The sequence below is a fragment of the Nerophis ophidion genome, linkage group LG01, assembly GCF_033978795.1.
Source record: "Nerophis ophidion isolate RoL-2023_Sa linkage group LG01, RoL_Noph_v1.0, whole genome shotgun sequence".
Taxonomy (NCBI): Eukaryota; Metazoa; Chordata; class Actinopteri; order Syngnathiformes; family Syngnathidae; genus Nerophis; species Nerophis ophidion.
In genome coordinates, this window is record NC_084611.1 from 59,650,397 (window position 1) to 59,663,737 (window position 13,341).

The following is a 13,341-nucleotide window of genomic DNA, read 5'->3' on the forward strand; positions in this document are numbered from 1 at the left end:
TAAAAACAGGTTGTAGTTCCTCTTTTTTTTAAAGGGGTCGTATTATGATTTAGTTTTTTCTACATTTCAAACACTCCCTTGTGGTCTACATAACATGTAATGGTGGTGCTTTGGTCAACATTTTGCATAGAGTATGTTTTACAGACTGTCTTGATGCCGTTTTCTGACAGTCTCTTCAGCATTGTTTTGAATAACTGTAGGGCGCACTGGATTATAAGGCGCACTGCCGATGTCAGGTCTATTTTTATACAAAAGGCACACCAGAATATAAGGCACATTAAAAGGGTCAGACTTTTTTTTTCTAAATTGAAAACATTTCCTCGTGGTCTACATAATAATGTAATAGTGGTTCTTTGGTCAAAATGTTGCATGGATTATGTTTTACGGATCATCTTCAAGACTCTTTTTGCAGTTGCTTATGGATGTGCCGTTTCTGTATTTGAGATCTGCATAGGTCCTGAAAATGTCCAAGCGTCCACTTTTGTAGTCGGTGAGACGCCATAGTCAACAAGCTCCTTCTTGTTCTCTATCTTCTTGTTATGGGACATTCATCCTCTGCTGTTGCCATTTTTAATAGAAAGTAGTGTAAAATTCTTACTTATACCTGTCAGTAAACTCGCCATGAAAGCGCTAAAACATACCGGTATGGTGAGTTTACATTATTCACCCAAGGAACTTTAGGTATTAGAGAGTTCCGGCCGGATGGTTTTCACAGAACACATTTCAGGCATTGTAATTGCACGAGAGAGCCACGGATAAGGAGATGCTGCTCCGTTATTGATTTAAGTAAAGTCTGAATGTCATTAAAACGGTTAGCTCCATCTTTTGACACTTCTTCCACTCTCGTCCTTGCATGCTACACTGCTACAACAACGATGATAAAGAAAAGACGCTGCCAAAGGTGAGCCACGTACATAAGACCTCCCACAAAACAGCCAATCCTGAAGCAACTGTCAGAAAGTGGCTTGAAGATGATCTGTAAAACGTAATACATGCAACATTTTGACCAAAGAACCACCATTACATGTTATTTAGATCACAAGGAAGTGTTTTCAATTTTGAAAAAAACCCAATAGTACGACCCCTTAAATGCGCCCTATAATCCGGTGCCACTTTAGTGTGACAATAGACCTGAATAGACCTGCACATCGGCAGTGCGCTTTATAACCCTATAGTCCGAACGGTGTGTTAGTAGTTTGCTTTGTCTACCACGTGAAGGCCTATGATTGTTCTTACAGGCTCACTGAAAAATGTATTGTTTTTGTATGAAAGGTAAAAAGGTACCTTTTGGTAGTAAGTAGTTTAGCCTCTCTCACGTGATGATAGCAACTGATTTTCAGCATTAAGAAGGAAATATGGGTTAATTCTGTCTGAAATATGATCAAGTGATCGCTGATCTTTAGCATCTTTGACAAAAAAGTGTGAAGCATTACAACAGTAACCAAGAAGGTGTGGCTTAGCTGGTTAAGATTGAAGCGCCCATTTACTTTGCCTGGCAGAAGGAAATATTAATATTTTTTTGGACTCTTAGGAGCCATAATATTGTTATTTTCAGCAATCAACGCAATCTGCTTCTCCAGGAAATGAGCAGTATCACTCTACCACAAGTTTCACGGTTTTACAGTAATTAAAATTTTAAACAGGAATACATACCGTCGAGAATTTTACAGATGATCCTGTATCATTAATAATTGTGTAATCTTTACACAAAAGAATATGACAATATTATAGTATTAATAATATGACAATAAAATATGACTAATGCGATGACGGTTAATTGCCACATGCTGGAGACTCACAACAGAATTATCAGCATGTTTCAATTACAACTCACTGATTAACTGTATAAAAGTGTATGAGTCCACAAAGATAGTGTAAATAAAGAAAATCAGGCGGAGAAGAGGCAGAGAAGAGGCAGAGAATGACGATATGGAAGTGTGTGTGTAAACACAGGGCTGGTGGAGGGTCTGGTCTGTCATTATTTCCTAACTTAAGATCCTATTACATGGTCAATTCAGTTTCTTTAGAACACAGGTGTCAAACTCAAGGCCCGGGGGCCAGATTTGGCCTACCAAATCATCGATAAAATGCTTGAGTTGCACCAAAGACTCTCAGTCAGTACATGCACTAAATTAGTCCGATTTCTCAAGTAGTTCAGTTCTAAATGAGCCTCCTAAATCCAAGGGTAACACCTTAATCCGATCGTGTTCAGTTTTTGAAAATTTGTACTAACACAGTTGAATAATGTGATTGGAAACCAGATCTCTCGAGAGGTTGTGCGTGGCCGGAGAGGACCCTTGATATCGCACATGCGCCAGTCTCAACGAGCGGGATACAGCCCGAAAGCCAAAACTATCAACCATTGTAATGAAGAGGAGACTGTATATTTGCTTCACAAATTAACAGAAGAGAAAATGTTGAAGCGCATCGATGGTAGAAAAAAAGAAACAGATTTTTTTCAAGAAGGTAGCTAAGGAAAGATAAAATGCAGGCCTAATTCGGACACCCGAACGAAATACGAATGAGACTAAAGATAAGATGTATTTTAGGTAAATAATAATGTGTACACAAACCTCTTCACGCTGCCTTTGTGCACTCCAAACTGATTATCTTTTTGTACAACTGGCAACACCATGAATTGATGAACGTGGACCCCAACTTACACAAGTTGAAAAACTTATTCGGGTGTTACCATGTAGTGGTCAGTTGTACAGAATATGTACTGTACTGTACAATCTATTAATAAAAGTTTCAAGCAATCAATCAAATCAAACACAGTCCAGTACAGTATAGCAGACTTCATCTGGAACAGTATCAGTCGTGGCCCAACTGTCTTTTCCTTCGGATTTAAAACTGGTTCCATGAATCCATAGAGCCTTTTGAATAAACTCTGAGACATTCAAAAGTTTTGTTTCCATGACTGGCATCCAAAAATTATTTTGAAAATATTCCTCAGCCAATCTTTCTTTGCATTGGAACTGCATCCGCCCTGGTACATTCTTGGTAGTAGCGTCATGTTTGTAGCGCAATCCGAGAGCATTTCTTGATGATGTCTGCTATTTAACATCAAAATACCCATTAGAGACGTAAAATGTATAATATGTGCCAATAATACAGCTGACATCACTTCCAGTTTCCGAGGGAAGATGTAAACTAGAAGAGCTTCGTAGCAGACACTACAGTTTTGACTAAAATAAATAAAATTTCCTGACCACTGATTTTGATCACAGCTAAAGGACAGCTTATCCACATATTCGACTTCAACTCTGCCTGGCGAGAGGCAAAGATTCGCTGAGGTTAGCGAACCGAAGGTGCCAAAAAGCCGGGGGCTAACTAGCTGAATTCTAGCTCAGAACCGTTGCCAATCAACCCAAAGCGAAACAACAAAACCGAAAGAGTTGGACATATTTTAACAAAAGTGATCTACAAGAAAGGCTGACACAGCTATGGCCGGCGCAAGGTACGAAAGGAAAAAAAAAAACACCATAGAGCCGCCGCTTGCACTAGCAACACCAACAGTGTTGCTAGTGTTACCATATCTGAGTTATTGTATAGAAATATGGGGAAACAACTACAAATGTGCGCTTCATTCACTAACAGTGTAACAAAAAGATTAATTACAATAATACATAATGTTGGATATAGAGAACACACAAACCCATCATTTATTAAGTCACAATTATTGAAATTCAACGATTTGGTGCATTTGCAAACACCTAAAATTATGTGTAAAGAAAACTACAACTTGCTACCCAAAAATGTTCGACAATTATTGTCAACAAAAGAGGAGAAATATAACATATATATATATATATATATATATATATATATATATATATATATATATATATATATATATATATATATATATATATATATATATATATATATATATAATAAAATCAAATTTAAAACATTTGGATACACGTACAACACTTAAGACCTTTAGCAAATTTTTATGTGGAATTAAATTATGGAATGGATTAAGCCAAGAAATCAAACAAAGCACCAAAATGATTCAGTTTAAAGGCCTACTGAAATGAGATTTTCTTATTTAAACGGGGATAGAGATTTTCTTATTTAAACGGGGATAACAGTTTTATGTGTCACACCTGATCATTTCGCAATATTGCCATATTTTTGCTGAAAGGATTTAGTAGAGAACATCGGCGATAATGTTCGCAACTTTTGGTGCTGATAAAAAAGCCTTGCCTGTACCGGAAGTAGCAGCGGATATGCGCATGAGGTCATGGGTTGTGGAGTTCCTCACACCTGAATATTGTTTACAATCATGGCCACCAGCAGCGAGAGCGATTCGGACCGAGAAAGCTACAATTTCCCTATTAATTTGAGCGAGGATGAAAGATTCGTGGATGAGGAAAGTGAGAGTAAAGGACTAGAAAAAAAAAAGACTATACAGTGGGAGCGATTCAGATGTTATTAGACAAATTTACTAGGATAATTCTGGAAAATCCCTTATCTGCTTATTGTGTTACTAGTGTTTTAGTGAGATTATATGGTTGTACCTGTGCAACCTGAAGGTAGGCCCCGCACCTTTCTTCAGCACCAGTCGACGGATGGTGGCGATACCCATCTCTGCCCTTTGCAAGATCCCTCTTTGAAACACGATCTTTCGAAATGACCGCTGCATAATACACTGTACTTTGTGTGTGTGGTCCATTCCAACCGTGTTGACCACTCTGTTCCATTGTAAAGCTTCACAGTCATCTTTCGGGAATGCAAACAATGAAACACCGGCTGTGTTTGTGTTGCAAAAGGCGGCCGCAATACACCGCTTCCCACCTACAGCTTTCTTCTTTGACGTCTCCATTATTCATTGAACACATTGCAAAAGATTCAGCAACACGGATATCTAAAATATTGTGGAATATTGCGATGAAAACAGACGACTTATAGCTGGGAATGGTGCTTGAACAAAATGTCCTCTACAATGCGTGACGTCACGCGCACGCGTCATCATACCGCAACGTTTCAGCAGGATACTTCGGCGCGAAATTTAAAATTGCATTTTGGTAAACTAACCCGGCCGTATTGGCATGTGTTGCAATGTTAAGATTTCATCATTGATATATGTTGCGATCTGCTGCTCAGATCTTCACGTTTGTTTTTTCATTCTCAGTCTGACCCGTTTATTTCCTGTTTTTGTCCATCACTATGGTTACACATCAGTTCACCTGCTACAGATAATCACCGTCACTTTATAAGCCGTCCTCTTTTGTTTGTTCAGCCTGGGTTCATAATTTGCTTTCACGCAACAAGTTACGCCTGCACTCTACATCGTATGTATATTCTCGCTAGCTTTTCACGCTCAGCCATTTGTTTATTCCAGCTCTCATGCTGTATGTTTTGTTTTTCTCTTTAATGTGTCTATGTGCCAGTTTAGTTCTCATTTTTGTATATCCTAGCTTTTATGCTAGCGTCCTTTGTTTGTTTTATTCAACTAGCTCTAGCATTTTTGTTAGATAGCTCTTTTTGTTATTTACATAAATTTTGTATATCTTACCTTTGTTGTGTTCACTTGACGCATCCTCGAGGGAATCGAACCCGGCATCACAATGCCGAACAGACGTAACAGTATATAAACTATCCGACTGCGTGGTCGGTAGTAGTGGGTATCAGTCGGCCTTCAAGATTGTTCAAACTACACGTGTTCACAATGTACAAAGAAGAACAATTATGATGAAGGTGCATTAGAAAATTATGATTTATGTATTTAATATTTGTTTACTTACTTATGGTATATTTATGTATTCATTATTTATTGATTCACTGTTCTGTTAAACAGAGAACAAGGAAAAGGGATAAAATTGCTATGATATGAAAAGACGTAGGATTAAATAAACTCAGTTTACTGGAAATATGTTATGCATCACATTGTACATGTTCAAAATAAACTGAGACTGAAATCAGTTGTAAGTATCTACAATGCCCAATGTGACATCATAGGTCAACCGGAAAAGCAATAATTTTTTACACGCTATAATGTAATAACCCCCCCCACACCCCTGAGTACATGGCGTATAAACATTAGAGTGTGTGTATGCACCATTGGACTTCACATGTAGGTGTAAAAATACAAAAAAAATGAAACAATTATTTGAAAATTTAGACTTATTTAGAAACATAGTGACTGAATGCTTCCTACTAGCCTAAGTGATTGTCCCTCATCCTCACTAACTTGCATCCACTCAACACACACCAAACACTTTTATCAGGCAGGTTCATGGAGTCAAGGCAACGTGTATTTTGTGTGCCATTAGGACATGTGACACACGAAACTGCTTCTGTCATCAGTCGGTGGGCGATTAAATGCCACACACGCCACTTCACATACGTTTACCTTTCAATCATTTCATCCATTTTCGATTCACTTACTTTAGAACACAGGTGTGAAACTCAAGGCTCGGTGGCCAGATTTGGCCTACCACATCATTTAATGCGGCCTGCGAAAGCTCTGAAATAATATAAGTTAATAAAGCATTTTATCATTTACTAAATGTAATCTTTTCATTGTGACAGACAGAAATGCATGTATTTTACACTATTGAGTATATTTTAAACTTTATCTAATAATGCACCAAGTATAATACTTTCATTAATTTCAAACTTTTTAAAATTAAAACAAAATAAATATCTGCTTGAGTTATATCAAAGCAAGTTATTCATTTAAATCTAAACTGTAGAAATGACAATAGATTGTATAGTAGAAAAAAAAACTGGCAAATCAGTTGACAGGATTTTACTGTACAAAAAAAACTATAGTAAAGTTTTTCCATTTACAGTAATATGCTGTAAAAACCATCGTAAATTTTACGATGAAGTTGTGGCGACTCAGCTGCCAGTTTTTTTGCTTTTGTACTGAAAAATCGATTTTTTTGTGTGTGTGTGTGTGTGTGTGTGTGTGTGTGTGTGTGTGTGTGTGTGTGTGTGTGTGTGTGTGAGTGTATGTGTGTGTGTGTGTGTGTGTGTGTGTGTGTGTGTGTGTGTAATACAAAATCAAATTCACAGCAATTCACTTTATAATATCATGACGTGAATTCTTATACATTTATATTCATAAATTATATCTGGTTACAAGCGGCCCTTTCAGGGCAGCCATAACTGCAATGTTCGACACCCCTGCTCTAGTGTCTGTATAAAAACAGCTTAAGAAATATTACATACAAAACCTTCAATACAGTTGCATGTCAGTGTCAGTAGGCAAAAACAACATGACTGTGTTTAAAAAATTTACAGATTATTGGCCGGGCCGATTATTGGCGCCGATATTTGGCATATTGACATATATCGTATCCGCCTCTTTTTAATCAATATTGGGCTTCGTTTTTTTAACAAAATAACTACATACATCAGGAGATACAATATATACACATATCATACCAGTATTTAGTATTAAAAATAAATAATTAGTGAAGTAAATAATACTAACCACTGCTAAAGCAGCTGCCCTTTTCCCCTGCATGATAAATGTTCCCTTTTTGCTGGAACCCTTTTTTTTTTAATTAATTCAAGATGAAACATTTCCCTCAGTGTCAATAATTCTCCCTAAAGATGTTTTGGTATCTGAAAAAACCTTTCTCAAAAGGAGCGCCGCAAGTTTCACCATTCAATCAAATTACGCGACAGGTGGATGAACATTAAGACAACAGAAAAGCTGTCTCTTGTCAATATTCCAAATTTGTGTAAATATTTTGGCATGGAGTATAAATAAATGCGTGTCCCGTCTTCGACAGGAGACACTATCTGTCCAGAATGCTCATGCATCCTGCCTGAAAAGGCGGTTATGGTCATTTTCCTAAACAAGAACTGTCTCTGATTTTATACTGTACCTGCTGATAATCTGGACTGGGTTTTGCAAGTTGTTTCTTATTGTTTATTTGCTTTTCTGCACCAGGTTAGCCCATCAGTGGGAGCACAGTAACATGTTTAAGTACCTGCAGCATCATACACTTGTGTGTGTAAATGTGTTTTCATGAGGTTTCCTGCAGCATCATACACTTGTGTGTGTAAATGTGTTTTCATGAGGTTTTCAAAAATAAAGCTCTCTTCATGAAAATGTATTTATAATTTATAATATTTATATTCAAGTTCAAAGATTTGATATTTATATTCTAGTTGAAAACAGCCCTGTGAGGAATTTATAGTAAAGTTCATAAAAAGTTAATAGAATTAAAATTGATGGAGAATGTCAGACTATTACATTCAAAAAGACTGTAGGTTAGCTAGCTCATTTAAAATATCCTTAACTTTTTTTTTGACCCTGCCTTTTTTTTTTTTTTTTTTTAAAGAAAGAATCGGAATCGAGAATCGTCACGAATTGGAATCGACACAAAGAATCGGAATCGGAATCGTTCGAATTCAAACGATACCCAACCCTAACTATAAGCTATGTGCAGGAGCCCAAAATTGTAAAATTGTAAAAAGTATTGCTGGGTTGCAATGTCATGACCTAAAGGCACTTCCGAGTTGCAGGCGATGGTCTAGAGCAGTGGTTCTCAACCTTTTTTCAGTGATGTACCCCCTGTGAACCTTTTTTTTTTAATTCAAGTACCCCCTAGTCAGAGCAAAGCATTTTTGGTTGAAAAAAAGAGACAAAGAAGTAAAACACATCACTATGTCATCAGTTTCTGATTTATTAAATTGTGCAACAGTGCAAAGTATTGCTCATTTGTACTCATTTGAACTATTTGGAAAAAAAGATATGTTGTTGAAAAATAAACAAGTGATTCAATTATAAATAAAGATTTCTAGACGTAGAAGTAATCATCAACTTAAAGTGCCCTCTTTGGGGATTGTAATAGAGATCCATCTGGATTCATGAACTTAATTCTAAACATTTCTTCACAAAAAATAAATCTTTAATCAATCAATATTTATGGAACATGTCCACAAAAATGTCAACCCTGAATATTGCATTGTTGTAATTTTTTTCACAGTTTATGAACTTACATTCATATTATGTTGAAGTATTATTCAATAAATATATTTATAAATGATTTTTGAATTGTTGCTATTTTTAGAATATTTAAAAAAAATCTCACGTACCACCCGGGTCACTGCCGTTGTGTCCTTGGCCAAGACACTTTACCCACCTGCTCCCAGTGCCACCCACACTGGTTTCAATGTAACTTAGATATTGGGTTTCACTATGTAAAGCGCTTTGAGTCACTTGAGAAAAGCGCTACATAAATATAAATTCAGTTCACTTCACTTCAGAACTACAACTACAAAGACACTATGTTTGGATTTTTTTTTTACCAAGAAACAAGTTGTGTACCAAGAAATTGTGGGGATGTAACGGTAATAATTACGATGGTTACAATCCTCCCAACAGTATTACCCTTTTAAATTAAAATGATCTAAAAAAAAAACAAGATCGATTTCTGCATTTTCAACAACTCACGGGCCACAGTTGACTTACTGGTGCCAGCTTGCTAGCTTAAATGCTAACATGAAAACAAGAGACGCACTTATTTTTCCGTTAAAAACATCATACCCCATTCTAAAATTATTTAAAAACATTACTGTCTGAGTAACTAAGCAACCGTATTTATTTGACTAAAAGGCACACTTAAAATCCTTTCATTTTCTCAAAACTCGACAGTGTACCTTATAACCTGGTGCGCCTAATGTACGGAATAATTTTGGTTGTGATTACCGACCTTGAAGCTAATTTATTCCATACATGGTGAAATGATTAGTGTGACCAGTAGATGGCAGTCACACATAAGATACGTGTAGACTGCAATATGATGGCAGTCACACATAAAAGATATGTGTAGACAGCAAAATGACTCAAGTAAACAACACCAAAATAGAGAACAAAAAAATAATAATATGACCCATTTACTGTAATGCCACCTATAATCCGGATCGCCTTTTGTATGAAAATAGACCTGGTGCGCCCTATGGTCCGGAAAATACGCAGTTGTGCACTTTGAACCTACAAGTTGTGTTCTCTTAGCAGGAACTCATCGGTCTTTCCTCAAAGGAAAAGAGACAGCGGTGTTTGTATGGTGCATTCAAGAACCGCTGAACAGAATAAGAAAGACACAACGTCCGCCAGAAGTGATATATAATTAGAAATCGATTTTATTTGTTACGTACTTTTCATTTAAATACATCTTAAAGTGCTACTGTACAAACAAATATACACAACACAACAAAAGCCAGTTAAACATAAACTCAAGAAATTAAATTGTGGGTTTTTTTCTAACATTATGTCTATTTATTATAGTTATGTTTAAAAAGCTTTTTGAGCACATTCTATAATAATAATGATAACCGTGATAATTTTGGCCACAATAATCGTGATATGAAATTCTCGTATTGTTACATCTTTATTCTGTATTGGTACACACATCACTACAATATGTCTTCTACCCCTGGAAGATTCAGAAGACAGATGGACACGTTTTACCTTCGCAAGACAGACAACAAGACACCTTGTAAACCCTCTAGCTCCATTTTCTCTGTTAAAAATACAACCAACTGGAAGCGCCTTCTGCATGCTAATCACCAGCACATCTACGGAACAGTAAGTTAAGTAATAATTACGGATGTCCGATAATATCGGCACTCCGATATTATCGACCAAAAAATGCTTTAAAATGTAATGTCGGAAATAATCGGTATCGGTTTAAAATGTATCGGTATCGGTTTCAAAAAGTAACATTTATGAAGTTTTAAAACGCCGCTGTGTACACGAACGTAGGGAGGAGTACAGAGCGCCAATAAACCTTAAATGTCACTGCCTTTGCGTGGCGGCCCAATCACATAGTATCTACAGATTTTCACACATCTGTAGAACGCCAGGCATACTTGGTCAACAGCCACACAAGTCACACTGAGGGTGGCCGTATAAAAAACTTTAACACTGTTACAAATATGCGCCACACTGGGAACCCACACCAAACAAGAATGGCAAACACATTTCAGGAGAACATCCGCACCGTAACACAACATAAACACAACAGAATAAATACCCAGAACCCGTTGCAGCACTAACTCTTCCGGGACGATACAATACACACCCCCTGACCCCACCACCACCTCAACCTCCTCATGCTCTCTCAGGGAGAGCATGTCCCAAATTCCAAGATGCTGTTTTAAGGCATGTTAAAAAAATAATGGACTTTGTGACTTCAATAATAAATATGGCAGCGACATGTTGGCATTTTTTTCCATAACTTCAGTTGATTTATTTTGGAAAACCTTGTTACATTGATTAATGCATCCAGCGGCATACATATACATATATATATATATATATATATATGGCTCTGTCTCAGCAGCAAGCATTGTCCCGCCCACACAACTATCTGATTGGTTACATACAAAGCCAATCAGCAGTGCGTATTCAGAGCGATGTAAAAGCCAATCAGCAGGGCGTATTCAGAGCGATGTAACAGCCAATCAGCAGTGCATATTCAGACTTCAGAACGATGTAGTCAATGCTTTAGCGTCGAGCAGAGATATTCGTTTAGCAGGGGAGAAGCGCACTCTACCCAAATTATACTAAACACTTCCCAGTCACAACTATTACTAACATCACTATGAGCCCGTTGACCTTCTAGAAACTTAAACTGCGGCTCAGCTAGCTCACAGTATAGGCTTGAGGTGAGGGCTAATTAGCTTTTAGCGTAACGTTAGCTCTTTTGCTGTGTGTGTGTGTGTGCGTGCGTGCGTGCGTGCGTGCGCATGTTTTAGGGCCAGCAAAGCCCTGTCTGTCTGTTATTTCATTGAACTCCATTGTAATTAGGGATGAATAGTCTCTCCTATTGCAATTGTACTATTTTTTCAGCTATAGTTACATTAATCATTAGTAATGTAGCAGCCTAGTTTTGAATAACAGGGTCCCTGCTATAACATGTTGATAAAAATATAACATTTACATAATAAAAGTCAACTACAGGCTTCCCAAATGCTGTAATAAATTAAGCATGATGAGTTGACATTAAACAGTTTCAATGGAAACTGTTTAATGTTGCACTTTTTATATGTAGAAGAAAGTTTTTTTCATTTTATATAATCAAAGCAACAACTTGAGGCAGTTTAATGTGGATTAACGTGGGCAGAATTATTATAGTGTTCCCAATGTTAAAAGGATAAAGCCATTGTTTACAAATTTGGTAAATAAATAACGCAAAAATTAATATTTTGTTGTTTTCTTACTGTACCAAAAATGAACCTAACCGTGACCTCTAAACCGAGGTACGTACTGAACAGAAATGTTTGTATACCGTTACACCCCTAATATATATATCGGTATCTGACATGGGGAGTAATCACTCTTCATTCTCTAGCAGGTTACTTTTCAAATGATGCAACATATTAGCAGAAATGCTACTTTTGGTAGCAACACTTGTGCCCCAAACTTGACAAATTAAAGTTGTCTATTCGACATATTCCCGCTTGATGCCGCACCACCGCCAGACGATGGACCCCCTGCTGTTTTTCTTGGTAATTAATTCTTCTTTCATTTCTCACCAGATTCGCACCTTCTTTCTCTCGTAATACCACTCGCACTGCTTTGCTAGCATCACAGCTAAAGTTACCCAGTCTGCCACCTCTCTGTTCCGCGAGGGCGTATACGTATGTGACGTATGACGTGACAGTATGTGACGTATGGAAGAATGTGCACTTACTGTCTGTAAGAAGGAGTGGGAAGAACCTGTAGTGTAATGCCAGCAGCTAAAAGCAACTGCATGAGAACGTATACTCGAATATCACGATATAGTCATTTTCTATATTGCACAGAGACAAACCTGCGATATGTTGCGTATATCGATATATCGCCCAGCCCTAATTGAGATGACTGAAATATGACTAAAACTAAAATACATTTTAGTCAAAAGACTTTAAGTAAAATTTTATTAAAAACAGCTGTCAAAATTAACACAGTATGAAATTTAATTTTGGTTTGAAAGCTAACCTTTCAAAATCCCCAAACGTGTTGCATAAACTATCTAAAGACACAAAGTAGTCATTGCGCAGAATGGAGTGCCCTCACAACGAATTCCAAATGTAAGTGACCCAGTCTTTGATTTTTTATTATTATTACTGTAATAAAGGCCACAATGGGGCCAAAGAATGTTGCGAGTGTATTCTGCATGTAAAATTTTAATTATTCTCTACAGCAATAAGTTTTGTGTTCCTATTTCTTATGGGACAAATATCCTACGATTTGTTTTTTTTCTGACCTTTGGTATGGTTAACTGACAAAAACTGCGTTTAATGGCCTCATTCACAGTAAACTGACTTGGTTCAGAGACACTTTTGAAAAATCAACGCATTGTGGTTTAATGCATCCTGAAGAAC

The 13,341-nt window shown here is 37.0% G+C and overlaps 2 protein-coding genes across 4 annotated transcripts in view; one reads left to right on the forward strand and one right to left on the reverse strand.

Moving 5' to 3' along the window:
* The window catches only part of maml3 (mastermind-like transcriptional coactivator 3), a 328,731-nt gene that overhangs the window by 246,228 nt on the left and 69,162 nt on the right, over positions 1 to 13,341 (reverse strand). The gene's annotated exons all lie outside the window — the stretch shown is intronic.
* LOC133557731 (uncharacterized) overlaps positions 1 to 13,341 on the forward strand; it is a 30,636-nt gene that overhangs the window by 325 nt on the left and 16,970 nt on the right. The gene's annotated exons all lie outside the window — the stretch shown is intronic.